The sequence below is a fragment of the Rattus norvegicus genome, chromosome 4 (assembly GCF_036323735.1).
Source record: "Rattus norvegicus strain BN/NHsdMcwi chromosome 4, GRCr8, whole genome shotgun sequence".
Lineage (NCBI taxonomy): Eukaryota > Metazoa > Chordata > Mammalia > Rodentia > Muridae > Rattus > Rattus norvegicus.
Window position 1 is genome coordinate 180444901 of NC_086022.1, and position 27853 is coordinate 180472753.

A 27853-nucleotide genomic window follows, 5' to 3' on the forward strand; every position below is an offset into this window, starting at 1 on the left:
CAGAAAACCCCTTTGAGAAGATCCTAGTGGGGTTACAGGAGGACCTCAGTTCCTGAGTCACTGAAATCCTATTTCCTCAGATTGTGCATTTGACTCCGAGAGAAAGCCTCTCAGCAAATTCTTCAAATGCTGCTTCCTTGCATTTATGTCTTAGCTGGTTCTCTTCTCTGTTTCTATGCAGTGCTGAAAGGGCTAGTGAGCGGGGGAACTTACTACAGGTCGAAACCTGAAGAAACAAATGTCCAAACAAGAAAGTCCCTCCAACAGTGAGTAACTAGAAGTCATTTTTGGTCATTTTTGTTATTTTGCCTTCTTTTCCCCCCTGGAGCTGAGGACCGAACCCAGGGCCTTGCGCTTGCTAGGCAAGCGCTCTACCACTGAGCTAAATCCCCAACCCCGGAAGTCATTTTTAATATCCTTATTTTGATGGTAAAAAGCAAGTACTCGGGCACTAAAGGGAACATTTTACAACTGGAATGCACTCTTGACTCTCACCCTCTGTACGTACTCAGCCCATCTCTCTTCAGATTAGTGACTGAGCTTCTGGCGTGTGAGGGCGTTTCTAGCCCAGAGACTGGATTTTGTCCACTTCAGTCACTGCATGACTGAAAAATGGCGAAACAACATACGAATCTGCACTTCCAGGTCAATGTTCCGATGTCCTTTGCTGATTAAAAGCTATTTTTAAAGGTGTGTGGGTGCATTTTTTGAATCTGAGCCCAGTTCTTTCTAATCTTTTGTTACTCACCTCTGATTCATTTGCCGTCTTTTTCCCCCCCCTCTTTTTTTCTTGTCTGTTGTCTCTATCATGGCCTGCTGCTAAGGGAGGAGGGGGTGCTGGTGCTGAATCATAGCTAGTCAGAGGAGAAGCAATCCAAACCATGCCTTGGAGAATTGGAGAATCCAAGACACCTCTCTCTCTCTCTCTCTGACAGTCTCACTCTGTAGTCCAGGCTGCCCTGGAACCAAAGTATGTAGCCCAGGCTGTTTTTGAACTTCTGGCAAAATTCCTGCCTTACTCTCTCTTTCTCTCAGATCCTTCTAACTTCTGTAATATATGATTCACTCTTTGCAGGTCTGATATTGCCTGTTGCTAAGGGTAGCATATACCGACCTCGAACTTGTGACAATCCTCTTGCCTCAGCCTTTCCAGTGATCCTGGCTCTTTTAAAACCTTTGCTACATTCGATTCATTCACTTCATTTTTATTTCTCCTCATCGCTGGTTGCTGTGGTGGACATCTATTCACAGTAACTTTATGGGAAAAGCCATTCAATCCAGTCCTTGGTGAAGTCCTGGCCGGTTCTCTCTCCTTTCCAATCAGCAGTCGCAGAGCGGGCAGCTGCTGGGTCTCACTCGCCCAGCGACCCCAAGCCAGTGAGCGACTGGAGGAAAGGTAACCTCAGCCAGGCTCTGGCCCACCGGCCTCAGCGCCTCCCAGAAGGCCGCACCGTGGCGCTCCGGTACGGTGTCTGCGGGCGGCGCCGGGCCGCTGTAACCCGAGCTGGTGAGGGGCCTAACACCGCTCCTCTCCCTCCCAACCAGGACCAGAAAAGAGGCGGAGCCTCTGGCTCTCGGCCCTCCTCCCCGGCCCTCGGCCCGCCCCCTCCCCAGTCTTCCGTCGGGCTCTCTTGGGCTCTCCACCCTGCCCTACCTTGCCCACCACAACCCACCCTCTCCCTGCCCTCCTGGCCTCTGGCCCCGCCTCCTCGGCCCTCTGCCCCGCCCTCCATGCCTCCTGACCCCGCCCCCTCGGCCACTGGCCCGCCCAGCGTGGCCCTCGGCCCCGCCCTCCACGCTCCTCCGTCCCGCCTTCTTGGCCCTCTGCCCCGCCCTCCATGACCTCCGCCCCGCCTCCTCGGCCCTCCGCCCCTCCCGGCCTGGCCTTCGGCCCCGCCTCCTCGGTCCCCACCACGCCTCCCAGGCCTCGCCCTCCCCACCCCGGCGCGGCCTCCCAGGCTGGCTCGCACTTGCGGCCCTCATCCGGCCCCTGTGCGGGGCTCCGCGTCCCTCTTGGTCCCGCCCTCCCTCCTCCGCCCTTCCTCCTCTGCGCCTCTGCGCACCGCCCTCCCAGCCCGGCCAGGCCGGCGTGCGCCCTCCCCGCGCGTCTCTCCGCGGGCTCAGCCCTCCGCGCGCCGCCCTGCGCCCGGCCTCCTCAGCCCCGGCCCGCCGCTCGACCTCCTCCGCCGCCGCTTGCCGCGGCCGCTTCAGCCGCCGCCTCAGCCCGGCCGGGCCGGGCCTCCGCCGCGGGCGGTGCACCGGGTCGGCGAGGACGGGCTGCGAGCGCAGTAAGTACAACTTTCCCGGCCCGCGCCCCCCGCGGCCCCGCTGTTACCCGGGCGCCCTCGCCCCGCCGCCCGAAAGTTGGCCCTGCCCGGGGTCGCCTCCTTCCCGGTGTCCTTGGCGAGAGACTTTAGAGGCCACTTTTGTGGACGAGGGGAATGTGCGGCCGGCCCTCTCCCTCTCCAGATGGAAATCGGATGCTCGCCCGGAGGGAGAGCTTCCCCTCTGGAAAAGGAAAAGTGGCGATTGGTAGGCTTCTGCATTTTGTCTGAACCGTGGCCGCCCAGCCTCCCGGGTGGCCAGCCCCTGCGGGGAAGCGAGTCGCCCAGAGGCGGCTTGCAAAGTTGGCTGCTTCCTGCACCCTGGAAACTTGCAGAGGGCAATCGCAGGGAGGCTTAACTTTAAGGGTAGGGGGTTTGGCGTGCGAGGCCGCTGCGGCCCGGCGGTGGGCGGCGGAGATTGGCTTGGGGCTGGGTGGCTGAGCTGGGTCTCAGCATCGCCTAGCTGCCCGGGGTTGCGGAACCACCACTTTCCCAGCATCGAATGGCATCTTGAGCCCTTCAATCCTAGGTAGGGTTTAATTGCAGTCAGTACTGGTCCTAATCTTTGGAGGCACAGAAGGAAATATGCAGGACACGTTTCCTAGCTGACTCCAGCTTGTCAGGTCAGCCCTGCCAACACATCAAAGCCTTGCATTAAAAAAAGAAAATTAAAAAAAAAAAAATCCCTCGACCCGCTGACAGCAGGGACGAACTATCTAACTGGAGATTGGGACTCAGCCATTTTTCATGAAATATGTTTTGTCCCAGGGAAGTATCTTAAATATGTAGTGATCTCTGCGTTTCTGCCCAGTTTTGGGATGAATGTGTGTGTGGGGGGGGTGGCGGGGGTGTAGATAGTTTTTCTTTCTTCTTTAGAACTCTTTAATTCGCGGTTGCCAGGGGTTGTGACGGTAGCATGGAGGCACTGAAAACCGGCACCTTTCCTGCTTTGTTTTTTTTAAACCCAAAAACCTGTTCTTTGCTTGAGGCAGTCCGGAATGTCAGCCCATTGCAGGGGGAGGTGCAGATAAACACAGGAATCAGGGCTCCGGACAACTGCGCTATCAGTTTGGGAAGTGGTTTGTGCTTTATCCTCCCGTGGTCATGTTAATGGTTCTTGTGATCCTTATATATTTCCATGGGGAACTTCCCCCAAACCTCAAAATTACACATGCCCAATACTCCACTTAAGAAGATTGGGCACGGCTTGACGATTCTTCTACTGAAGGAGCAGATTCAACACAGCGTAATTTGCAGTGTAGCTAATTAAATCTTTTCAAAAAATCTCCCAATCATTCATCCCTCCCTTTAAGAGCCTCAAGATGGTACTTTCCGTACTGGACTCAATTGGCCATGCAGGACTGAGATCTTTGTATGTGATCGAGCTCTGTTTCTGGGCTACAGGAGCTTTGGGGGACAGTAGAGAGCCCCTAGAGGGAGTCACGGGACTGACTGTGCAGATAGTAAGGGTTTTAGGTTAGTATCAGTGTCCTGTAGAGAAACACAGTTCCAAAGGTTCCCATGCCATTCCTGGGGTCACACTTCCTGAATTCGGTATTTTTTTTTTTTTTTAGAGCTGTTTGGAAATCGAAGATTTAGCATCCTACAGGGTTGTTGTGTCATTCCCCCCCCCCCCATTTTTGTCTTTACAGTTATTAAGCTTATGACTTTTAAAATTGTACTCCTCAGTGTTCACTTCTGTAGCCTTTGTATTCAGTGGCATGTGTTAGTGAGTGACCTGAGTGCCTTGCATTCTGAGAAATAGTTAATTTCTTAAGAAAAGGTTTCCTATTTCTTATTGGTCCTTCTGTTGTCTCATATAATTTGGGAGTAAAACTATTGTTCACCACACGGTATCATTGCTCTTTCTGTTGAGGTTAATTTTAGCAGAGTGGCTTTGTCCATTTATAAAATGTTGAGGCCCCAGAAAAATTTCAAATGTTCAAAACTTGGCAAAGTTTATTCTAGTTGGAGGTAGAATGGGGTTGAGATGTGGATAGGAAACATTAGAAATCGTAAATACAGGATTCAAGTTAAGTCATGTATCAACTACTCGCTCTTCTTGAATGTTACTTTGTTCCAGTCCTAAATGTTCTAGTGTAGACATAGTTCCTGGTGTTCTACAGACTTGGGAGGGAGGGCTTGTAGCAGCTAGCCAGGCTTGTCAGCATCCAGGGAGCTAAGAATGGTCCCCTGTTTCTCTAGCTCTGATCTAAATTCACTGCCTTTAAAATGGGGATACTACTGTTAGCTGGAAAGCCATGACGGACAGGCACCTAAGATGTGCCTGGCCCCTCTTTGTCTACAATGGCAGCAGCTCCCATTTCTTCTCCACACTTAGTCTGTGCTGTCCAGACTGGCAAACTCTCCCTTTCCTGTTCTGAACTCCTCTATCCCAGCAAGGTGTCTTGCTCATTGCATTCTGTCCATCAGCCCTCCAAAACAGTTGACCACAAAATATCTCAGAAACTTGTCTGATTTTCAGTCTCTGCCGTCGTGTTGGTTAGTTCAAGCTACTCTGACCTCTCTTAAGTCCCCTGGTCTCCTTTGCCCCTTCCTGTTTGTTTTCTTGCTGATAGCCCGAAAAAGAAAGTCAATTTTTCTACGGGCCTTCTAGATTCCCAAGAATCCTTGGAGTAAGGTACAGAATCTCCAGCAGGCCTTCCTGTCCTGTTCCTTAAGGCCCCAGCCCCTCACCCACATCCCCCAGCATATAGACCAGTTCTCCAGCAGACTGGCCCCAGGGCCCTTATCCCAGCTGCTGAGTAACCTCTCATCTGTGAGTACTAGCTGCAGAATTCTTTCTCATGGAAGTCTTCTCTGAGAAGGTCACCGTTTTCACGTCTGTTAGACCCAACTTATTTCTTCCATAAGGACAATCATCCTTAATTTGCCACAATTTATAATTGTACTATATTTTATTGTTCACCCCCCCATGAGCAATAGATAGTGCCTGCTTTACTCTCCAGTCCCTGGTATGCACAGCGGTGCTCAGGGGATAAAGTGGTACAGTGTCCATTTCTCATGTATGCCTTTGTTTGAAACGGTCTCACCGTATAGACCAGGCTGTCCTCAAACTCTCAGAGATCTACTGGATGCTGGGATTGAAGCACTCGGGCACCAGCACACCCACAAGGCATTTACGTCTTTCTTAATAGTCCTCATCTCTGTGATACTTGTGTCAGAAAAGCCAAACTAGCCTTTCTGTGTTCCAGTTTTGTGAGTGATCTGGAACAAACTTTTAGCATCAGGTAAAAACAATCCGTCTGTGGTTTGTAGAAAATGCATGCTAATTAGACACCTTTTAATTAGTGTTGCACATTCCACTTTTCTAGCTTCAGCATTGAAACAACTGTTTTATTAGCGCAGGGTTACAGAATGGAAATGTGAATTCTGCTGTGCCTGATGTTTTACAGTGTGACACAGTTGTGGGCCAGACAGATGATGTGACTGCCCAGTGCCAGATGTCCACGGAGGTTGGGGAAACTGCCGCAGGCAGAGGAGGGCAAGGTCTAAGGATGCCCACGTGTCCTGGCAGAGTGTGATATTCATCACCAGATGCCATCTGAGCCCAGTGGAGAGGAGCAACAGGAGCCACCTAGAGGTGGGGAAGTTCTTTTCCTTTCTCACTAAAACCGTTTTTAAGTTAAAGTAGGCATGACCGTCCATAGCCAAGGAAGCTTAAAGCGCTGTTGGTTTTCTGTCCTGTGGTTGCCCCGCATAAAATCCTGACTCAGTGGCCTGCAGCTCAGCGATGCCTCTGCTGCTCATGCTGCAGGTGCCTGTCTTACAATACTTCTGCTGTCTCCTGACTGTGTTTCCTTCAGTTACTACTCACCCTTAGAGCACACGTGACCCAGCTTCTTTCTTGTTGGTCAGGGAATGCACCAAGGACTTTGGATCTATTGCTGTCCTCAGAAGGGAGTCCTCTGCACACAGCCTCTCGGTCCCCTCTGTGCTGGATGGTGAACAAGAATGATTACAGACACCTTTGAGCTCCCACAGCATGCCCGATCCCATGCTAGACATAGTGAGGAGAAGGCGATAGGTCTTCATGCCTTCGTTTTAGTCAGAGAAACTAGTCCCCTTCCTTTCGCTTCATCCCACTGAAGACGGAGCTGTGCCTTCTGGAGGACCTCGTGTTTTACGTGGAGACTCAGATTCATCTGTGTGAGAGAATGGGAGTGGTTTTGGAGGGGGTCTGGCATGTGACCTGCTTTGTGCAGGACCTCTGTGCCCCAGGACATTTGTGTCACCGCTGTAGACATTATTGTGGTTGGGCACCCTTGTGATGTTTTGGTGTCTTGGGTTTATGTGCCTACTGGCTACCTAGACTTGGACAGTTGCCTGGAGTGTCTCGGCACCAATACCATTCATTTCCCGGTCCTAATGTCAGATGGAGGTTGGTTTTAGTTGTTTGTATGTTTTATACATTCAGGTTTTATCATCATGCTCAAAATAATTAATTTTAGAGCTGTCCAGGTTTATGCATTGTAGTTCACTTCACTAAGCACTCAGATTTTACTCTGTTTTAGGGGAAAAATGTAGATGTAGATGTAGATACAGGTTATAACAAGAGGGAAGTTGTAGCCACTCTCTTCCATATTTTATTCAAATAGATGTTTACATTGTCTTTCTGCTTGATTATCATTGGCTTCTGAGTGCTAAATCAAATTTATCATTAAGTATAGTAGTTTTATTATTGGAAAACTAGTCAAAATAAAATGATCCTTTCAAATATAAGTATATATTGTAAAAAATTAGACTTCCTTTATTGGGTAGATAGTCAGAAAAGTAGAGTAAGAATTTCTTGTTATTTTTCTTTAATAGAGTTGAATGGATTTTTAACATATGCAGCTCTGCTATGGAAATGCCATTGGCGAATAGGTTAGGCATAGTGGTGTCGGACTCTTAGTTAAAGCTTAGCCATTTAGGCAAGAGATTGTATTACTGGATGTATTAGAATCTGTCAAATACAAAATAGCTTATTGTATCTTAGCTTCCTTATTTTTATGTGTACAATAACTTTTCTTAACTTATTTGCTCATTTTAAATATGTCGCTGTATTATTTGTTTATTTGCTTTGTGTAAATGTCTGAGTCTGAGGACAGTTTGTAGGAGCCCCTGTTCCCCTCCTGAGTAGGTCCTCAGACTTGGTAGTGAGCTGGGCTCGCTGAGCTGTTTTGCCAGCTTGCTCAGATGAAAATTGTCATGCGCTAGGCTGCGCGTGCCTGACTGCAGTTTTACAAGCTTTGGTGTAGGTCTGTGAAGCCCTTGCCACCGCCAGCACAACAGGCCTATCTGTCCTCCTCCCCAGTGTCTCTCTCTGACAGTGACGATGTCCCAGCTTCCCCTCCTTCAAAAACTCCACTCTGCCCTCTGTCCCTGTAGCTGCCTGCCTCTTCTAGAGTTTGAGCTGAGTGGAGTCATTAATGTAATGTCTGACTCTGTTGGTATTTGTAGCAGTGGGGCTGGGGGGTAGCTCAGTTGGTGGACTGCTTCTTGCCCTCATGAACAAAACCCTGGCTCAGTCTCCAGCACTGTATAGGCAGGATGATTAGAAATTCAAGATCACCCTCCATTGCTTGTGAGTTCAGATGCAGGCCTGCTGTCCCACTGTATCTCCACTCGCTTGCCTGTGGTTAGACTTCTGAGCCATTGCCTTTGGTTGTGAGCTTAGCTTTTAAAGAAAATGCCAGAATGTTTTCTAAGTATACTCTACCATTTTACATTTGTTTTGTTTCTGCTTTGCAGTGTTTGGCTGGCCTTGAACTGACCTCTAGAGCTGGGAGAGGGGGTCGGGGAGGGTATTTATAAGCAAGTGTGCACCACAACTGCACCTTCTCCGTGTGTGAACACACTCATGTCTTGCTTGCTGCACTTGGTATAATCAGTTTCTTTTTGTTAAGTGTTCAGGTGTGTCCACTGGTGCGTTTCATTGGCCTTGTCTAATGATTGATGTTGAGCGTCTCTAAGTCCACTTTTATTTTATTTTATGTGTGTGGGCATTTTGCTGGCTCGTGTGTCCTCTGAGGTCAGAGGAAGGTATTGGATCCCCAAGACTGGAGTTACAGATGGTTTTGAGCCACTGTATGGGTGCTGGGAATTGAACCCTGGTCTTTTTTGTAAGAGTAGCAAGTATTCTTAACTGCTGAGCCGTCTATCCAACCCTGTTCGCGTTCTTAACTGGGTTTTAAGATTACATTTTGAGAGGTTCTGTGTACTTGGGTACAGTTACTCATCAAATAGATTCTCTGCCAAAGTGTCTCAGTCTGACACCTGCCATTGACTCCGTGTGGGACTTTCTACGAGAGAGAGTTTTATATTTCAGTGAAATCTCTCTGATGGGTTTTTCTTTTATTGGTGGTAGTTCTATAATGTGGTACTCAAGACATCTTTGTTAACCCAAAGTCTTAACTATATTTTCCTATGTTTTCTTCCAAAAGCTTTATACACCAGGTTTTAGACCTATGATCTATTTCAAGTTAATTTTTACACAGTGTGCATTATGGGTCTAGGGTCATCTTCTACATATAGAAATTCAGTTGTTCTCATGTCGTTTATTATAACAGAGTGCTTTTGTCTGATGAATCCTCCCGTGCCCCATCTCTAAAGTCGGTTGTCTGTTAGTCAGTGGCTATTCATAGCTGAATGGAAGTCGAATCCAGTTCTTGATTATGTGTTTGGGGCACGTTTAATGACACTTTTGGTCTCTTTACTGTGACCTACAGAAACCTTCCCTTCTCAAAGCTTCCTTTATTTTATTTTTGAGTTGTTGTGAGGCAAGAAGCTGTTGTTACAATGAGGAGCAGGTCACAGACCTGTTATTTCTTATCTGAGTCCACACCGCTCTGTTGCCATCCTAAATCATTGTCTTCGTTTTTTTCGTTTTTTTCTACTTTTCTCTTTCCTTTCCTCTGTTGTATTTTACTGAGCTCAAGGCAGGTGTTAGAGAAAGAGTCCACTTTACCTGGAAGCCCAGGACAGGGCTAGAGAGATGGTTCAGCTGTTAAGCACTCCATGGCCCCCAGAGGACCCAGTTTAGCTCCAGTAGGGACTTGAGAATCACATACAACTGGGCACCCAGACCCATGGGGGCTTTGTCAGCCCAAATGCGGCCAACTTTTGGCAACATTCTCAGTCTGACCTGTCTTCTGCCTTACAATAGCTCCTCTTAGCCGTGGTGCAGAGGCAGGTGGATGTCTGAGTTTGAGGCCAGCCTGGTATCCTAGCTGGGCTAGCCTGGTCCTTTTCTTAACCAACAGGCATCAGATCATTGTCATAGCTGCCAGCCTTCTGTATTTCCTTGTTATCAAAACAAACCAAGCACCTGCCATGGTGGAGATGCAGCAGAGAAAACACAGAGAGCTGCTTTGTGGACAAGTGGGGGATCTGGGTAGTGACAGAAGGAGTCTTTCTATGTGCTTCTGAATGTTTTAGCCTCTGGTCTCTGTGGGCAGTGGGCAGCCCTTGGGCTCTCTGAGTTGCTGTCAGGATGAGCTCCTGAGGCTGCTCTTAGGTTTTGCATGCCTGAGAAGTGCAGAACTTACCTGGTTAAGAGGACGGTCTCTGCACTGCATTGCTTTTGCTCAACATTCCAACCTGGCTGTTCTCCATCTGTTCCTGCAGAACTCTCCAGTCAGAGTTCCAGATCCCACCCGCCTAGCCACATGGCCGCTCTTCAGGATCGGTGTGGCCACTTCTTCCTCAGTTCCTACCTGGGTCCACGCGCACAGTGCATCACGTTCATGCTTCCTTGCCTCTGCCACCTCACTCTGTCTGCCTTATGCACAGCATTAGTGTCCTTCCCCTTCCCCCGTGGCCCGACTTTATCATAAGTCTCTTACACAGACAGTGGCCACTTACCTGGTCTCCTTATCTGCCATCACCCTGCACACATTTCTGACTGGTGCCAAGTGATGTACAGTGCTGTCCCCTTGCTCCTCACACAGTCCTTCAGCTGAGACAGACAGTGCAAGGAGCCTGACTGGTAAGGAAAGCAAGGACCTCTGGGTACTGCGAAGTGAGCAACTCCTCACCTGCTGACCCCAGTCAGAACTTTCAAGGATCACTTCTATAGGTTGTCACCTTATTCTGGTCTTGCTCTCAGGCTAGGCTCTGGTCTCCTGCCTTAGCATGGGCAGGCGACTGTCCTGCCTGCCTGCTCCGTCTGTCCTCCCACACCTCATCCATCCTGTGTGCCTAACAGCTGGAGCAGGACCAAATGAACGAGTCTCGCAGTGATGCCTAATGAGACTTGCTGTTCGCTCATGCGAATAAAAGGTTCTGCCCCTCTTCCAGGTAATAGCCTTAAACCCAGCCTGGCTGTGCTTGTCCCTCGAGGGGTTCTCGGTTCCCTGGGAGCTGGTCTTTTTTCCATGCCACAGGCGTGACTACTTCTCGAATTGCTTTGTGTGGTAATTTCGGAGACTCGACTTCAAACAGGTGAGCTTCTGAGGGGCTCTTCTTGGCTTATTTGTTGTGAGTTCAAAGTGACTCTAAGCAGGCTGGGAGCTCGCTTGCCCAACGAAGTCCCCTGTTGCAGTTCCAGGAGGGTAAGTAGGCTCTTTGAAGCCTCATAGTCAGTGATGCCCTTGCTGTGTCTGTTCTGTGGGGCATCCTGTTCAAAAGTGGAGCAGCTTCATCTGCATGAAAGTCTCTCGAGACCAGAGGCTTCTTCATAACACTTTTGTGGCCTCGTGGACCCTAAGTGGCCCCTGATGTCCAGGTCCAGTCCTGGCTGTGCTTCAGGAGCTTTGGTGCCTTCACCTGTGGCCAGCCTTTCTGTTCCCAGGCAGTTTCCTGGTCCCCTGAACTCACATGGGCCACACTTCCGAGTTTGGCAGTGCTCATGGTCCCTCAGATTCCAAAAGAAAGAATTTCTGAGTCTCCCTTTGTCCCGTGGTCCACCATTACTGTTTGGACTTCATCACTGACCCCGGAAAGGTCAAGCCCTTCTAGGTGAGAGGATCAGAAAACAAAAGTAACTTTCACTGCTCAGCTGCTTTTGTTAGGTCAGTCTCCCCCCACCCCTCCTCTCTCTCTCTCTCTCTCTCCCTCTCTCTCTCTCCTCCCCCCCCCCCCTGCAGTCGCATGGTCAGAGATGATGGATTAACAGTATTTGTAAAACACTTCAAAACCATGTTTTAAAGGCAGCAGACATAGACTAGTCAGTGTGCAAGCACCCACACAGGGGAGTTTCCATGTTCCCAGAGTAGCATCTATTCCTGTCTGCAGCTGACATGGGAAAGCTTGGGAGTGAGGCTTCCCGGTCTGTTTCATGCTGTTTTCCCTGCAAGTACATCTTGGGGCTTCTAGAAAGCATCATCTGCCATGTTGGATATCTACTGGATATGCATGTAGCTGGCAACTGGCTTTCCTTGGATTCTTGGTGTAGTGTCTGTTGAATGAAGTCAGTCTTGTCTGTCTCAAGCAGAATGCGTAGCAGGTGCCGGATCCCTCAGCATCGCATGACCCCAGGTTTCAGCTTCTAAGGTGTCCATGGTTTTTTTTTTCCCTTCTCAAAATCTTACCTGCACTCCTTAGTGCCTGATCAGTCACTCAGGGTCATATGACACGCTCGGGTGTGAGTATAGACTACACAGTCACATTACTGGGACTTTGAGTCCTGTTTCTTTATTGCTTGTTTTCTGTTGTGAATGTATATTTTATAAGTAAAGAGAGATACTATCTGTGGGGCTGTTTCATTGACTGGTTGTTTGGTTGTGTTTATTTTTATGTGCTTGGGATTAAACCTAGGGTCTCCTTAATGATAAACTTGTTCTCTACCACCCCATTGTATTCCTGGCTCAGAAGAGGCAAAGGCAAGTCTATACATGCTTGGAAGTCGCCTGCCAGTTAGACTAGACCATGGGACATAGGAAAGGGCACTGAGCAAACAGTTGGGGCCAAAACAGATGTGCCAGTGGCACATGCCTGCCAGGGTCAGAGGGCAAGATTCTGTCTGGTTGGTTTAGTCTGCCATGGGCCTGACCCTTTGATCCCCAGATTCGTTTATTCCTGGGCCAGTTAAATACAATGTTATCGTCCAAGTAAACTGACTGAAGGTTAATTTCAGTTAGTGAGTCTGAATTAAAATGTTCTCTGTGAGGCCTGAACTTCATTGGAAAATCAGTGTTCCTCAGTGTGGCTGCTGGAGGGGAGGGTTGACCTGCTAGGACTTGAACGGTTCACAGTCCTCCTTAGAGTCTTCGTTGACAACACACACACACACACACACACACACACACACACACACACACACACACCCAAGGATGGTGTGTATAAGGAGGCTAAGTCTGGAAGATGATGAAGCTGTGAAGGCAACTTCTTATGCTCTTATGGGGAGCTATCTGACTACAAGACAGGAATCTAGTTCTCTATTCCTCCACAGTGTGAGGACATGGCAAGGAGGATCCCTGAGAGCCAGACGTGGGTTCCTGTCTGACCTCCAGGCATACCTCTAGAATCACAGGAATAGTAAACTTTCTGTTGTTTATGAGCCAGCAGCCTTTAGTGTCTTCCCAGAGGAGCCTTGGGGGCTAAACAGAGCTTGTGTTCCATCAGCTCAGCTTCTCCTCTGGATGAAGGTGAGGAAAGGCATCATCTGAAATGGAAACCATGTGATTTCAAGCTCTGCATGTGAGTGAAACCAAAAATTTGGGACAGGCAGTCCCTGAGTGGTCAGCAAGCTTGGGGGTCAGGGAAATCGGAGGCAGGGAAACCCCCGTGTTGTGCTGAGCGTCGAGGTCAGTACGCGGTGCCATCCGTCTGATTCACTGTTCCCCTGATGGCACAGCAGGAAGAAGAGGGAGGGAGGAACTGCTGCTGTGAGTGTGGCTGCCACAGAGCAAGTGCCTGTGTGAGGGAAGCCTGATGGAGGCTGAGGTAGGCTGTAGTGATTTGTAATGTCTTCTGTGAATTCAGCGTTTTCCTAAGAGAGGCCTGAAGTTTAAATGTAGTCCATAAAGACAGGGAATTGCTCCACTCACCTATAGTTACACTTTCTAAGGTCAGCGCCTGAATGGGGGACACAAAACACTCCCTGAAGCTCACATTAATTCTAAAGCCACCCTTCCTTCCTTAGTGGGAAGTCCATGTATGTAGAAGTCACAACTGCTCTCCCTCCCGGCCTGCTTCATACCCTGGCTGCCTCTGCCCAAGGGGCAGGCTCTTAAGGCTACCCTTGGAGTTGGCGGATTGGGCAGTGCTGTGCCTCACCATAGCTCCACTCACCACATCTCTGACTGCTGTGAAGACCCATCTCCAATCCCATGGGCTCTGTTTAGGAGGAAGGACCGGGCGTCTCAGCAATTCTAGGATCATGGAGCCATACAAATGCTTCTGGAAAGATAAGTTAGCCTGGGGAACATCCAGAGTTCCCTGGAGTTTAAAAGGAAAATCTACTGAAGCAAGGCCTGATGGGAGAAGTCTGGGAGGAGTTCATCCAAGTAGACCTGCAGGCTGGAGGTACAGTATTCAGAGATCACAGTCTCTGGAAACTGCAGGTGTCTGTGCTGCTCTCTGGTTCCTTGCACCTTGGAGCTGGGAAGAGTGGCAGGCACAGGCCAAGGTGTAAACTTCCAGCCCTGGAGTACAGGACAGCCTTCTACACTTCGTTTACCTTTGAGTGCTGGCAAACTTATTTATGAAATTCCTGCTTATTCAGACTGTACCCCGAGTGTTGGGATGGGGTTAGAGTTAACTTGGCCTTGGGGTGTGGCCCAGTGTTTCAGTGCATCAGAGCTTACCCTGTTTGTGTTCACTCAGCCGACATGACGGCATGCAGGGATAGCGAGGAAGCTCTGTGTGTAGTTGGCGGATCAAGAGAGGACCCTCTGCATCTTAGACAGTTTGTCATTTAGCAAAAGCTAAACTTTAAACAAAAACTCCTAGACTGACCTGGGTGTGTGTATACACCAGCAATCCCATCACTCAGGAGGCTAAGCCCTTCTCTGTGCTTGCCAACCTGGACTCTACAGTGTGTTCTTGTCCAGCCTGGGCGACAAAGACCCTGCCCAAGAAAGAAGGCTTGGGGTGGGTGTACAGCCCAGTGGTAGAACACTGGTTCAGGTGTTGTGTGCAAGGCCCCAATTCAGCTCCATAAAGCATAAGAAATAATAGTAAGTGTGCATCACTTACAGAATTAAGGAGCAGTGTCTTAGAAGACAGCACACAGCAAAGACCAGAGTGAGAGGAGGAGCAGGATGTCAGGGAGTGGTGCAGGTGTGGTGAGAAGCTGGAGAAAGACACTACAGCCTCAGCACATGGTGGAGGCTGGTCCAGGACACACCCTGCCTCCTGTCTCATCTTTGAGGACATGGAACAGGCTGGGTCCAGCTGTAACCTGCCTCTAATCTCACTCGGAGTGCTCATCACTGATAGTTTTTCTGTCACTTCCACTTTCTGAACTTAAATTTCCCTAACTCTGAGTGCCAGGTCTGATTGATTATTGACCAGGGCAGTTAAGAATCAAATGGACACAAACTGGATGTGAGAATCTTTGAGAGATAGCATAGTAAGTAGAGTCACAGAGTTGGGATGATAATGTGACCAGGTGCCCTGAGGGGCGTGGCTCATTCTGTCTCCATTCCTTCCCACCTGCTGTGGTGGCACAAGCTAGGTGGCTGTCCCTCCCTCTGACAGTGCATACCTGGAAGACCCCTGGCTTTGCAGCAAAGCCCAAAAGAGCTGTGATTTGCAGACGGCTGACCTGTCCCCTGCCTGTTGCTCCTCCTGAGCAGGTTTTCCTCACGTGGGCTCTTCAGAGCAGTAGCTCTTTTGCCTCCTTTGCGTCTGCACCTAACTTGGTTCTTAATTTTCATAGGCAGTGATCCAGTCTGCTGGTTTATAATAATCCATTCTGCCGGTTTATACAAGTAGCTCAAAGCTGAGGCGAGCAGGCCACACACGGTCAGCAGCAGTGAATGTTGAGAGACCTTCTTTTCTGGCCTGCTTGATCAGGGTTCATCTGAGCTCCTCAGAGCCTTTCTCATGAGCGATTCTCAGTTCCTAGTGATCAAGCACAGCAGCCTTGGTGTGAGACGTGTGTGTGGTGGACCTTGCTTGAGTGCTTTGACAGGGCTGCAGTTGTGGTCACCATGCCAGTTGTGCAGACGGCAGCTGCCTAGCTCTGTGGGGCTTGCCCGTGAGCATTGTGTCTTCTGCCTTTCCTCTGTGCTGGAAAGCCTGAGCTCTTAGAAATCTCTCTCCTCCACCTAATCATTTAATTTCATTTTCTGGGAAAATAACCCAGGATAACTGCAGTTCATATTGGTGACCTTTTTATCTTACAGAATCTGTTCCACTGAATGTTAGCTAGCAAATTAGGTGTGTTGTTTAAGTGAATTTAATTGGTGGTGTGACTTGCCAATTAAATGTACAAATTAAAATATGTATGTGACAAAAGACTGAGACCCTTCCTTACAAACACATTTCCCCGCTCTTTTCAGAAATTACACAGTTGGTTCTTCACAGATTGTCTAGAAACCAGCTAGAGCCTGTATTGACTTTAAAGGCAGGACCACTGGCCTCAAGACCTGGAATTCGTGACAAGTGTCACTATCTAAAGTCCAAAGTACTTGACTCTTTGGCGACACTGTTGATAGGTCCCAACTCCCTTCATTCTGGGAGACATAGGTACAGTAAACAATGTGTATCTTTCTGGGGCTAGAAGGAAGGATTGTGTTTTCCAATACAGGGTTTCTCCGTGTAGCTCTGCATGTCCTGGAACTTGCTTTGTAGACCAGGCTGGCCTCGCACTCTCAGAGATCTGCCTGCCTCTGCCTGCTGAGTGCTGGGATTAAGGGTGTGTACCACCACTGCCCAGTGTAAGGAAGGCTTTTATACCTAAGGGAACCCCAGAGCTGGAGAGAGAAAGACTTCGGTCAGTACCATACTGTTTAGCTGACAGAGGGAAGGAAGGTGTTAGTCTCAGTCTGGATGGATTCCCTAGACAGTGGTCAGAAATAAAGACTGTATGTTTGGCCAGCAGTACAGATGCCCAGCCACCCTTCCAGGCTTGTATGCAGCATTAGCTGTTGGCCGACCTCCTCATGTGGCAGTTGAGGACCAGTGAGCTTGTCCTGCAGCACGTGGGTGAGACTCCAACATTGGGAGCTCTAGCATTTGGCTCGACTAGAAGAAAAACAGAATGAGAACCCATGGCTCCCTAGAAACAGGGAGAAGGGTCTCAACACAAAGATGGCCATAGTGTCACAGAGGAAATCACCTAACATAAAGGCTAGAAGCTTTGATGATGAGCAAATTGATACTTCCCAGAAAAACTGAAGAGTTCAAGTAATAGAGATGTTTTTATTTTAAAATATTTTTATTTATGAGTGTGTATGTGCATGTTTTTATGTGTATGCACACTTGCGTGTCCATGTGTGTGCATGCTTGTGTCTGCACATGTGTGTGCATGTTTGTGTGTGCAATGTGTATTATGTGTGCATGTTTGTATGTGTGTGTGCGTGTGAGCTGGAGTTGGAGGCGTTTGTGGTTTGTGAGTCACTCAGCGTTGGTGCTTGGGTCTGACCTCTGACAGTTACGATTGAGCTCTAAGTGTTAACCCCTGAGTCCTCTCTCTAGCCCCTGATACTTTTTCAATAAATGGTCATTGTGTTATGATAACTTATGAGTGGGCTGCCAGGTGCTAAGTATCTATATTAAATCCCAACAACTTCTGTAAAACCAGATCCACAATCTGTGTCTGAGCCCGGAGAGGCAGGCAGAGGTGGGGCAGAGCCAGGATCCTAAGTCAAGGGCAGCTCACCACCATCGATTTTTAAACAGCGCTCCTGCTGCGGCTTCTGTTTTGTACAGAGCGGGGCGCCTGGCGTCCCAGTTACCATGTGAGTGCTGGGCCTAGACCATCCAGGAGAGCAGTCAACAGTAGGTAGGATGTCTTAGTTAACTGTGCTGGGAGTCAGGAGCAAAAGGGCAGGATGGTAGACAGTGTTTGTTTTCACTGGAAGACAGACAGAGGGATTAAGAAAGTTCTCTTGGGGGGTTGGGGATTTAGCTCAGTGGTAGAGCGCTTGCCTAGCAAGTGCAAGGCCCTGGGTTCGGTCCCCAGCTCCGGAAAAAAAAAATTCTCTTGGAAAAGATGACTCCAGCTAAGGTTCACAGAAGTAAAAGCAAGGTGATACGTTAGGAAGTTTAGTTATGAAATCTGGAATTTCAACCTTAGGTATTTCGTATTTTCATCCTGTTTTCTGAAGCAAATAGGAAGTGCCCAGCAGGTTCCAGCAGGTTCCTGTTAACAAGGTTCTGACTGCAGACGAGTATGTGGCTTGGCTAGCTGGACCATTGCACGGCGACACCTGTGATTGCAAGTTCTCTCCAGAGCAGGACATCAAGGCTCCTCACAGGCAAAAGTACGGCAGCAGCTCGACCACTGCCTCAGTTAGCAAAACGTTTAGTTTAAAAAGTAGATGCTGTGGCTGAGGTGCGGGAGTGGAGCCTGCCCCTCATACCCCTTGTGCGTCCTGTGAGGGAAGCAGCCCCAGATCTCAGGGTTCCTTCTGAGTGATTCCTCTCCCAGAGCACCCTGCTTCTTTGTGTGTAAGATCTGTCACCGGGTCTGTAAAGGCAAGCAAGTCATAACCACGTTTACATTTTAGTATGAATTCCACAAAACAAAGGATGTTGGGGTTTTTATTGTGCTGTTGGTCTTTAGGTTAAATAAAAGGAAGAGCATGGAGTTGAGAGACTATGCCAGGGTGGCCGGGCCCTCGGTGTTAGACTTTCACAGCTCTACAAGCTCTCTAGGCTTGGGACATTTTTTAAGCTACAGAATCTTAGCTGAGAACCCAGTGGGAAAGACTGGTGTGAGGGAATCAGTCTGGATTATGAGGAGAAGCAGAGAGATGTGTCCAGGGCCACTCCTGCTGTCTGGCACAACAGGGCCTTTCATGCTGATAAGTTACATGGTTTCTCTCTATATATGGTCTCTCTATAGGGTCTCTCTATATGGTCTCTCTATATGGTCTCTCTTTGTATGGTTTCTTTGTATGGTTTCTCTCTATGGTCTCTATATGGTCTCTCTGTATGGTGTCTCTACATAGTGTCTTTGTATGGTTTCTCTGTATGGTCTCTCTATGTGGTTTTTCTATATGGTTGTTTCTCTATATGGTTTCTCTCTATATATGGTGTCTCTATGTGGTTTTTCTATATGGTTGTTTCTCTATATGGTTTCTCTCTATATATGGTCTCTATATGCTGTTTCTATATGGTTGTTCCTCTATATGATCTCTCTATATGGTGTCTCTATATGGATGTTTCTCTATATGGTCTCTCTATATGGTGTTAATGTGCTTTTGGGTTGCAGACCACTTTCTCACTGAGGTGCAGTGAGGCAGATGCTGGGAAGGAGCCCACCTCTTCTTGTAAAGCAGTTCCTGAAGCAGAGGCTCACCCTCAGGACCATTTTGGCCATCCCTGAATGATCTTTGCTGATGCTGCCAGCACCATTTGAACCATGATTATTTTGATTTCAAAGCCATCCTCCTGTTAACTCTAGCTTATGGTCATGTCTCCTGGATTTGATTTGTGGTATACATGGACATCACAGCAATCCTAGTTTCAACGATATACACTAAAATTCTTTGTGAGCATCCACAATGGCTTCCAGGTTAAATTAATATACCCCCCCTCCCACGCACACACATACACTCCCCTTTGAGACAGGGTTTCTTTATGCAGCTATGGCTGTCCTGGAACTCACTATGTAGACCAGGCTGGCTTTGAATTCACAGAGATTCACCTGCCTCTGCCTCTCCTAGTGCTGTGATTAAAGGTGGCACCATAACAATTGGCTCAACACTGGTTTATACAAAAACTGTGTTTCCTGGCAAATGCCTTTTCTTATAGGAAATTGAAAGTGGCAGGTACCACTTTGTACAAGTATCCACTGTTTTCAAAGGGGAAGAACCATCTTTTAAAATGACAAGCTGGATCCTATGGTGTTTTGTGTCTTTTCCACTTTGTAATAAAAATAGAGAAAGCAGGAGGAGGAGTCTGGAGTGAGAACGTTTGGAGATCCAGCCGTCCTTTCCCTGTGGCTGCGATAAAACACCGCAGCCAAACACTGAAGAGATACAGCCACCACTAACGCCATGACCAAAAGCACCTTATTGTGGCTTATGGTGGAGAAGGGTGGAGTCCATCTGGAGCAGGAACAGGAGCAGGAATGGGAGCTGCTGCACAGAGAGGAAGCAGCCAGCCAGGAATGGACAAGACTATAAGCCCCCAAAGCTGCCCATGTCGTGTACTTTCTCCAGCAAGGTAATAACCACCCCAAAGACCACCACTGGAGACCAAGTTTTCAAACACTTAGGCCATGGGCAGCATTTCATATTCAGTTCACAATGGGAGATACAGACAACGTTAGCAAGAGCAGCCTGAAGCAACAGCCTAAGCATTAAAAAAACAACAAAGACTAAGTGTAATAGGTCAGAATCAGGTTAAATTAGCAGTTGTGCACATGGCTACCCACCGTGACAGTATGACCATGGCTGGGTGGAATCGGCCTGGTGAGAGGGTGGGAGAGCACATGTTCCTTTGGCTCCCTTGCTGGACTGCGGCGTCCTGGCTAGATGCAGTGTTGTTGAGTGGTTAGGGGTATAGCTAAGCAGATGTGGCTGCCTCTCACATACAGGCTTTATAGTTACGGGGGGTGGGGTTATTCTAAGTCATGTGACCACTCTGCTCCTGCATAAAGCTGTCACTTGATACATAGAAGAGCTATAGGAGCTTTCTCTTAGCCCGGAGACCAGCCAGCATCACACATAACATCCTGTGCTTTCAAGGGGAGCTGAAACAAGTGTAGCAAAACAGACCCCAAACCACTGGGTTTTGCAATCGCAAAAAGGACCGAGTTAGTGAGAGAGCCTTCTTTCATTCAGACACTGTGACAGATGACAGGTCACCTACAAATCCTTGGCTTAAATGGCATTAAAACCTAAAGACACCCAGCTCTTCAAGCTGAGTGCTTTACTGAGTATGCATTTTATTTTCAAACGGAAATTGGGCATTGGTCCAAGATTAGCATACAGCATGTAGCCAGTTTAGGAAATTAGTTAATTGTTTAAAACAAGCCTGAACATGCCAATGTCCTAAAGTAATTTTGTGTTCACCAGGGGAATACCGTTTATTGTTATCCCTTTGAGCATACACTAGAGTCTATGTCAGCACCTTTTGTCTGCTGCAGTGGCCCCCCGCAGCCACTCTTCTCTGCAAGACACTCATCTGTGCTAGTTTAGAAGATGAACTCTCAGCGCTTGAACATGCTCTTCCTGAACTCTTAAGTTCATGTCCTCAGACCATTGGGAAAAGAAGAAAGAGATGAGCTGGTAAGTTCCACAGCACTTAGGGACCGGCAGGCCATCATCTTGGGGTTTCCTTCTGGGAGCAGCACTCTGAACTGGTGGTTAGCCCACAGCATGAAGCAGAGTAGCCAGATCTGAGTTGAAGGGGCTAGCTACAGCATCTTAGGCATTTGGGGGATTTCCAGGGTGGCAGGCTGACCCAGTCTTCGGGACTTGGTCATGTGAGTGTAAGAGCCCAGCAGAGCTGGGGCTTGCTCTAGTTAGAATCCTTTCCTTGATTTGAAAACTAATATCCACCTACACCACCAGTCTCTGTTTTAGGAAAGGAAGAGGTTTTTTTTTTATGTCAGCTACCCCCCCCACCCCCACCCCCCACACACACTTCAGGAACTAGTATGCTGGACTCCTGTGTTGTCAGGGCCTCCTCTTGTCCTTTTTTGGTCCTTCAGAGCTGTTCACATTCTGTATGAGGTGAGGGCTCTACAGTATAGAAGAGGAGTGGGTGCAAGGCACAGTGCAGGGTGGGAGCCTGTGGGAGGGAGCCCTGGTACACTCAGAGAAGGTCATGTCCTCCCCTGTGGGAACTCTGTGCTCATTAAGAAGGCACTGCCACCTCTTGGTAGGGTTTGCTTGTCCACTTTGTAGACCAGCCTCTGGTCAGTCAGAGGGTTGTGCTGTGTCTTACTGTGGGGTGACAGGACAGCATTGAGAAGTCTCAGTGCTGGCCTGCTTTCCTTCCTGTTCTTCGGGTTTCTTTGTCTTGAAACATCTCCATCAATTTGAATATCTGCTCTCAACTCTGGTCTGGCCATGTGCTGTTTGCCTTGCTCTGTTTTTGTTTTTGTTTTTGTTTTATTTCAGTGCCTTCTGGATTACACCGTGGATAGATGGCTATGTTATTCTGTCCCCAGGGCTCACTTTATTCTTGAACATTTAACCCTTCATGTTCCACTACCGAGAGAGGTGGGTGTTCTGGTGTAAGAACCGTTTCTACTCAGGCGGTTGTAGTTACTTTTCAGTCTCTGTCTACTGGATGGTGTGTGTATGCCCTCCTTCAGATTGGGGGCCCAGGCCTTCCACAGGTAGACTCTGACCAAGCAACAGTCCTGCAGCTTAGATGCTAAACTTCATGAGCCCCCTTCTGGATGGGTTTGAGCAAATCAGTGGCAGAACTGTTTAAAATAGCCTGCTGCGTTCCGTTCTCGGCCTCTGCTGTGCCGCTCTTCTGGTTTGCTGTGCCTTTAGCAGACCGTGAAACTGTTGGGGTGAGTTTCAGATCTTTAGTGCATGTGGGTCAGTGCCTGAGGTTAGAGGGACAGGGTGTGGTAGGAGCACCTGTCTCCTGAGAGCAGCCTGGGATGAGGAGGGGTAGCCTGGGGTGGAAGCACACCGGCTCCGCATCTCGGTGTGCACTGACTACACGGAGCCCCGGATGCCGCTTCTTGTGAAGCCCTTCTTGCTGCTTTAGCACTGACAGCTGCAGCTCACAAAGCCACTGGCCTTCCTGCTGGCTGTATAATAAATAGCACCAATATTTGGAAGAAGCTAGAATTTATGGCCACATTCAAGGAGGGACTTGAGTCATAAAGATTTCATTCATCTGTCACAGGTTTTGAGTGATTTCTCAAGTTAATTTTGCTGTAGCTTTTGTTGTCTGCTTGTGGCCTTGCAAACATTTACTCTATATTATTTCTCTAGATCACTGCTTCTCATCCTTCCTAACGCTGTGGCCCTTTAATATAGTTCCTCATGTTGTGGTGACCCTCAACCATAAAATTATTTTGTTGCTACTTCATAACTAATTTTGTTACTGTTATGAATCTCAATGTAAATATGTTTTCCTGTGGTCTTAGGAGAGAGACCCTTGTGGAGAGTCACAGGTGGAGAGCCATCGCTCTAGACATTGGTTATGTCTCACAAGTCTTGCACAGTGAGCAGAGAAAATCCATGCGGTCTTTTCAGTGCCTACCCTACTTTAGGGCAAGAGTTTAGCAATTGGTTGTTACATAGTCTCCTTGTATCATTGCCTGTTGTCCAGTGATCACTGAAGCTTCACAGCTCACAGTTGGTAGTTCTGCAAGTCTACCCTATTCTCTCTGTAGTCATTTTGTTGTCTTAACATTTCATATGGAGTATGAAGCAGAAGGGACTTCTCACCAACATTTCATGTTGCTTTTAGCAGAACGGACTTGCATGGGAAGTGTGCATTTGTGAGTCTGATGTCACAGAGAAACGAGGACACCCAGAGTTCTGTTCCTTTCCTTTATCTTTATGACAGAAAACCATATTTAGGGATATTTCAGGTTCGTGTGCTTATTTATGACTTTATTCTTATTTTATGGGTTAAAGGGTATATTGATTATGAAAAAATGAGCTGATATATTCTTGTTTTTATTTATTCAGTTTTGAAAATTTCATACATGGGTATTGTACTTGAGTCATTCCTATGCCCACTGTCCTCTGTCTGTCTCTTTCCATGTTATGTTCCCCAACTCCCTCTCAAGTTCATGGTCTCTTAGTCTTCAATTATTCTCTCTCTCTCTCTCTCTCTCTCTCTCTCTCTCTCTCTCTCACACACACACACACACACACACACACACACACACACACACACACACACCTGCTGAGTCCCTTTAGTGTGTGTTGCTTATATGTATGTGTTTGTTTTAGGGCTGACATGTTGAAGTTGGTATCTGTCTGTTAGGGCTTGTCCCCAGAGAAGACTAATGCCCCCTCTCTCAGCAGCCATTGATTGCCTGTGGCTTTGCATCTAGTGTTGGCCTTGTGACACTGCACCCACCCCGCCCCCGGCCACACTGGTATGTCAGCTTGTTCAGGGCTTGTTTAGGTGAGTAGAGTTTGTAGGTGCAGTTCCCTAATTTTATAGACTGTGTGTGTGCGCGTGTGTTTACTGAGCCCCAAGTATGGGTTTGTGTTGTAGGTGTAGCTTCCCAGGTGTGGGTTGTGTTGTAGGTGTAGCTTCCCAGGTGTGGGTTGTGTTGTGGGTGTAGCTTCTCAGGTGTGGGTTGTGTTGTGGGTGTAGCTTCCCAGGTGTGTGTTGTGTTGTGGGTGTAGCTTCCCAGGTGTGTGTTGTGTTGTAGGTGTAGCTTCCCAGGTGTGGGTTGTGTTGTGGGTGTAGCTTCCCAGGTGTGGGTTGTGTTGTGGGTGTAGCTTCCCAGGTGTGGGTTGTGTTGTGGGTGTAGCTTCCCTTTCTGTTTGTGTCTGGGAAGTGGATCGGCTGAAGGAGAGCAGTGGGCCGGGAGGGTAGAGCAGTTGGATGATCACAGGAAAGATGGTTGGTGCCTCCAGGAAGGAAGACGTCCAGGGCTATGTTAAAGCTATTCTCGTGGCACCTGCTCCATCCCAAACAGCCTGGACTTGGTCAGTTTTTCACAATTACAGAAGCTAGGAAGGAGCCCTGCTAATGTGAGCACGTGTGTGTAAGTCAGTGCATTTGGCTGGTGTGTGAGGATTTTAAACGCCTGGCCCTGGTAATGAGCTGGTTGTAAACAAAAGAGGGTGATGTAAGTTTTAGAAATTCCTCAACAGCTCACTTCCCACTTGGGCAGATTTCCTTAAAAACAATACTAAAACCAGAAAGTTTTGAAAGAGAGAAGGTAGGTGCTCTGGTAGAAAACTGTTGTTCACGGATAGTAGATCCAGGGAGCTCCCAAGCTGTGGCCAGGTTTGGGTGGTTGTTAGGTAGGTAGCTGGTTTCCTCCTGTGTGATTCTGATTGGCTGCCCAGGTCTGGGTGACCTTCCTTGGCATCTTGAGCCTGTCAAGCCACTTCACCCCCAGGCGGCAGTGTCTCCTGGAGGAGAGTATGGATGGGGCTAGCGGAAGCCAAAGGCTCTCTCTCATTTGATGTCCAGCACCACCCACGGCCCAGGAATTCTATGATGCTTTACAGCCGCCATTCTTCTTTAACAGTTGGAAAGAGGCAGTAACATGCCTTAGTGTTGCAATAATAACAGTGATTAAAAAATCATCAGGGGCCTGTGAAATGGCTCAGCGAGTAAAATCCTCGCCATCAAGCCCAGTCTAATCCCTGAGACTCACGTTTTAGATGGAGAGAACCAACTGATGTCAGTTGTCTTAGGACTCTCACTCACCCCACAAGGCACATGTGCATGCACACACACACACACACACACACACACACACACACAGAGAGAGAGAGAGAGAGAGAGAGAGAGAGAGAATGAATAAGATGTACATGAAACTAAGTCTTGTGGCTGGAGCTGGCTACAGAAAGGCACCTGAGACCCCTGCTTTCTTCTTCTGTTGTTGGAACATGCATATTTTCCAGTCTTGTCTCAGACCTGGGCTCTACGACTTCTTATAGCACTGCTTCATGATTTCATGTGACTTCATGACCAAGACTCTAAGAATTTAGTTTTTTTTTTTTTTTTTTTTTTTTGAGGAGTGAGGGGTGGCCGTGTCTTATATTCATTAAAAAAAAAATAGTTCACGTCTGAGTCTATTTTGAAAATGATAAAATGGCGGACAGTAACTGGCCTGGCCCTAAATGTCCGTCCTATAAATAGATGCAGAGACATCTGTGAAGGGCACAGTGTGAATGTGGCAGACACGGACTGCGTCAGCTCTCGTCCTGTAGCCAAGACTTCTTAGACTCCTTCAGGCCTCGCATTCTCCAGGCATTAGGCAATGGAGTGGTCAGAGTGCTGCCAGGCGCTCCCTTCTTGGGGAGCCAGGGGTCATTGTTCTCGCCAAGGAAAAGTGTGTCAGGGTTGTGTTTTTATTCTCAAAAACGAACTTTCCAGGTCTCTCCTTCAACACTTTTAGTCCTCACTTCAGGCAGTTTTCCGAATGCCTACCTGGTAACTAAGTGTACAAGAAATCCCTGTGCGGTTGCGGAGTGGGTGGAGGGAGGGTGAGAAATCCTTCCTGGAGCACTCCGGGCTGTTACATAGTCTTTAAGGAAACAACTGAGTACCTTTTACAAAGACAAGAAGTGTTAGGTGAAACTCTACAGAAACCCACCCGTCCTAAGTGACTGGGATCAGAGGTCAGAGTGGTGAGAGCCAACAGAACACTGTTGGGAGAGCAGCTTGTGTTAAAGTGGGGAAATTCATTACTTTAAGGTAGAAATTGGCTACCACTCTAAGAACACTGTGCATATTTTCAGGTGTCTGTGTCAGCCCCGCAGGATAGCAGTGTGGTTCTGCCATCCCCGCACACTACCTCGCAAGGGCTGGCCCTGCTCAAGAGCCCTGCAGGGAGAGAGTCAGAAGCTAAGGCAGCCTGTGTGTCCTAGCACCTGGCAGTTACTCTGAGAAACCTTTCCGTTTTCGGAGGCATGTATATAGTTAGTAATGTTCAGTGGGGACTCAGGGACTGTCCTTTGCAACATGCTGATTTAAAGAGCCACAGTGTGAGGTGGCACCATGCCACTGTGTTAGGATGCCTGACCAAGCTTGCGGTGACAGATACATCTCCAAACGAGTTTGGTGTTGAGAGTGGCACTGCCCCTCCTGGGCCTTCTGAGCCCGCTCTGCCTGCGCCTTCAATTGTTCCCCCGAAAGCAGAGGAGTCACCACAGGGCACTGCTAGGAAGTCTCGTGGCTTTGTCATAGCCGTCCGTGAGATCCTTGGTGGCACTGAAGTGTCCTGAGTGGAGACCAGCCATCTCTTTAGTGTACATAACCCAGGTCTGACTTAGGTTGCTTTTGGTGTGCCCGCTCTGTCATCTCATCTTCGTCTCTCAAATATGACTTACTGGTCTCAGGAGGAAAAGCAGTCCGACCTTGATTATGGCAAGTGAATCACTTATGAGCAAGCTGTTCATATTTTACAGGTGAATAAACTCTTTAAGGACACAAACCAGCGTGCCATGCCATAAATTCCTGAGCCCTTCATTCGTTATGTGATTGCATGACCCTCAGAGGTCTCACATAAATTAATCTTCTGAACGTGCATTGCCTCAGAGGCTTCAGGTAGAGTTCCTGAGTCTTCAGTGCCGTTTCCTCACTGTTCAGCTCTCACGCAGACCCTGTACAGCGCTCTGCATTGGAGGGAACCCTAGTAGTTGGCCACGAGTGTTAAGAGTGAGACAGTGACTGTATCAGGGACACTGATGACATCCATGCGGGCACTGACTCCTGTGGAGTCCTGTTCACATGTCCTGCTTACATGCATGTGGGCACTGAAGCCCGTGGAGTCCAGCGTGCAGGCCTGCTGTGTACTGAGCTGGGGAAGACAGTGCTCTGCAGTGCAGCTGGTGTCTCTGGAATCACTTCAGAAGGCAGGGCCTTTCCACAGCTGCTTTCTGGGTCGCAGGACTAGAGTGTGGGTTCTGTGCAGAGGACTGTGGCTGACGCTTCATGCTTGGGGCGGGGCATGTGCGTGGTGATTTGAATGGTTCATGGATGGGTTTATTTGTTCCCTCGGGTGGTGCACAGGTGAGGATTGCATGACTTACTTGGGCTTTGCTGTTGAGTTTTCGTTATTGCCGTTTTCTGTAACCCTTGACTAACTACAGAGATTCCTTTGCCTTTTCCGTTCTTCATAAGATGCAGCTCTGCCTGTTGATACATGAAGGCTCCACAGAGCTGGGCCTAGCTGTGCCTTCACCAGCCTGCCTGGTGGCTGACACAGAGCAGAGCCTTGTTCTCTGCAGAGAGAGAGAGCATGACCTCCCTTCCAGCCTTTTGAGTGCAAAAGTATCCTTTTTTTTAAAGATTTATTCATTTATTATATATGACTACACTGTAGCTGTCTTCAGACACACCAGAAGAGGGCATCAGATCCCATTACAGATGGTTGTGAGCCACCATGTGGTTGCTGGGAATTGAACTCAGGACCTCTATGAGCAGTCAGTGCTCTAACCGCTGAGCCAACTCTGGCCTCTGTAGAAGCATCTAATTTTACTGCTGACTCTGATGGACGACAGTGATGAGTTTGCAGCCTCACAACTCACTGTTTTTGTTTTCACAGGGCTGTTAATTTTTTTAATGTTATTGTCTTGCAGTCAGAATATCCATTAAATCATGTTTTCTCCATGAAGATATAATTGTCAAGTCATTTTTCTTCCTGAGGGCGATGACAGAGAATAATTTTCCCTTTATCACAAGTCAGCTTGTTAAGTTTCTACATTTGTGTCCTGTATTTTCTTTTTAAAAAGAGTCATTACTTTTTATTTTACATGTGTTTGTGTGTGTTGGGGCATGTGTATGTG

General features: G+C 48.2%; 1 protein-coding gene across 5 annotated transcripts in view; it reads left to right on the plus strand.

Annotated features, from left to right (window-relative positions):
• The first annotated feature begins 2149 nt into the window (after nucleotides 1-2149).
• Rassf8 (Ras association domain family member 8) overlaps nucleotides 2150-27853 on the plus strand; it is an 81743-nt gene continuing 56039 nt past the window's right edge. For 2 of the 5 annotated variants that reach the window (XM_063286174.1, XM_017592668.3), the window contains exons 1-2: nucleotides 2150-2288; nucleotides 5741-5928. The gene's annotated coding sequence lies outside the window, so the exon portion shown is untranslated. Of the gene's footprint in view, nucleotides 2289-5740; nucleotides 5929-21195; nucleotides 21617-27853 lie in introns of those variants that run through there. The other 3 variants (XM_006237659.5, NM_001191753.1, XM_063286173.1) reach the window with 3 other exon arrangements.